At 45.0% G+C, this 2,099-nt stretch overlaps 1 pseudogene; it reads left to right on the forward strand.

Annotated features, from left to right (window-relative positions):
* The window catches only part of LOC105888162, a 64,400-nt pseudogene extending 62,605 nt beyond the window's left edge, over positions 1 to 1,795 (forward strand).
* Positions 1,796 to 2,099: the final 304 nt, after the last annotated feature.

Below are 2,099 nucleotides of genomic sequence, written 5' to 3' on the forward strand. Positions count from 1 at the left end.
GGGACAAATTGTTGAAAAGCGGGACTGTCCTGCCAAAATCGGGATGTCTGGTCACCCTATGTATATTACAAAATAATCACAAGTCAAAATATGTTAAAGGTCATTCCAGACTGGGTCGGGGTCTCATGCCTGTAATCTTAGCACTCTGGTATGCCAAGACTTTCAGATCAGCCTAAGCAAGAGAGATTCCGGCTCTAAAAATAGCCGGGTGTTGTGACAGGTGCCTATAATCCCAAACTTGTGAAGTCAGAGTCACATCACTGTGTGTGAGTCTTTCTGCGCCCCCATATCCGATGACCCCAATTGCCTACAGTCCTTAAAATCCCTGAAGTGCTCCCTTCACCCTGTGAGAACTCAAAAGCCATGACCTCCCAGGGTCATGTAACCTTTTGTTAAAATGGCTCAGAGATTGGTCTCATCACCTGTACAGGCCAGCCATACACCTCCTGTCACCTGATTTTCTTGCTTGAAACCTCTACTGAAGTCTTCCCAGCCCCTGCCCTTTTGTCCATCCAAGCCTCTGGCTTGTACCCCTGGAGGGCAGTGCTGCAGTTGCAGAGAAGCAACAGATTTTGGGATTCCACTGACCACATCTCCTATGCCCCCCAGTACCTTGTCCTCCTTGTGTCGGGCCTTTCTGCTGCCCAGGCTTCCCCCTCGCGACCACCACATCACCTGACCTGGCACAGTGTGGGCAGGGATTTGTCATTCGTTCCTACTTCCCAAATGCCATGTCGCTGGATAATGTGCTGTCTCAGAGGCTGTCATCTTATCCCATCTCTGTCACTATGCATGTGCATCTGTCTAAGAGCGAGTGAGAATAAATAGAAACATTGAGGAGAATAGAAGAATGAGGGAGACCTCAAGCAGAGGGCAAAGAATGGGAAGGGATTTGCAAAGACATCCTAGGAGTGAAAGAAGCTGAAGATGTAGGAGAAAGTACCTAGAGAAATACACAGAAGAGCTCCACAGTCCAAAGTGAACGGCAGCAAAAGGGAGGCTCCTCAGACTGACAGAAGAGGAATGGTTTTGAGCCAGGGCAGATAGAGCAGCCTGGTGCCTGGACTGGAGGGTGCACCTGGTGACAAGTAGAGGAACCACACAGGAAAGAAGGCTAGACCCCTGGAGGTGCCAGGGAGTGAGGAAGGTGTCACAAGGGAGAAGGACTTGAACAGGGAAGAGGCAGAGACAGGGAAGAAAGAGGCAGAAATATATGAGATCAGGGACAATACAGACATTAGAGAGGAAGAGCCCCACAGGTGAAACAAGTTTCCAGAATGGAGCAAATTGGGTCTAAGAAAAGGAATTGAGAAAAGAAGAAAAAGAGCAGGAGAGGAGGGCCTGAAGCCCTGTGGGAAACATGGAAAAGAAAAAAAGCAAGAGAGAGAAGGTGAATGAGAGCCATATGGGGAATGAGGACAGAAAACAAGGAAATGAAGACTGAGGGGACCCTGAGCCCAGATGCATGGCCAGTTGAGAGAAATGGATGATTACATTATGATATATTGATTTCTGCCTTTGTAATTTCACAAATTTAAAATTTGTTTACATCATACAGATGAGAATGAAAATTGCAAAACTTCGATCCACACTGCTGGTGCATTTGATAATTACTGGTGTCAGAGGCCAGCTTCCATTTGCAATCCCTATCAGAAAACATACTGGGGAAAAACATTACAAATGCAACAAGTGTGGCAAAAACTTTGGTCACAAATCAATCTGTAAAAATCATTGCTCAATTCATACTGGAGAGAAGCCTTACAAATGTAATCACTGTGACAAGCGTTCAAACTAAAGTTATTTCTTTTAAGTCATCAGTGTACTTGTACTGGAGAGAAGCCTTACGAACATGATGAGTGTGACATGGTCTGGACAACTCAAACATTGAAAATGATCACAAAAACCATACAGGAGAAAACCTTACAAATTTACTGAGTGTGATAATGTTACTTTCTTCAATAACAGTTTCAGGCCTAGCTGAACATCAGTGTATTCACACTTGAGAAAGTCCTTACTAATACAATGTGCGTGACAAAATTTTCTCTAAAAACCCTAACCTTAAAAATCATTAGACTTGGCTCTGCGCCTATAGCTCAACC

Source organism: Otolemur garnettii, unplaced genomic scaffold (genome assembly GCF_000181295.1).
Source record: "Otolemur garnettii isolate 467f Iridium unplaced genomic scaffold, OtoGar3 scaffold00212, whole genome shotgun sequence".
Lineage (NCBI taxonomy): Eukaryota > Metazoa > Chordata > Mammalia > Primates > Galagidae > Otolemur > Otolemur garnettii.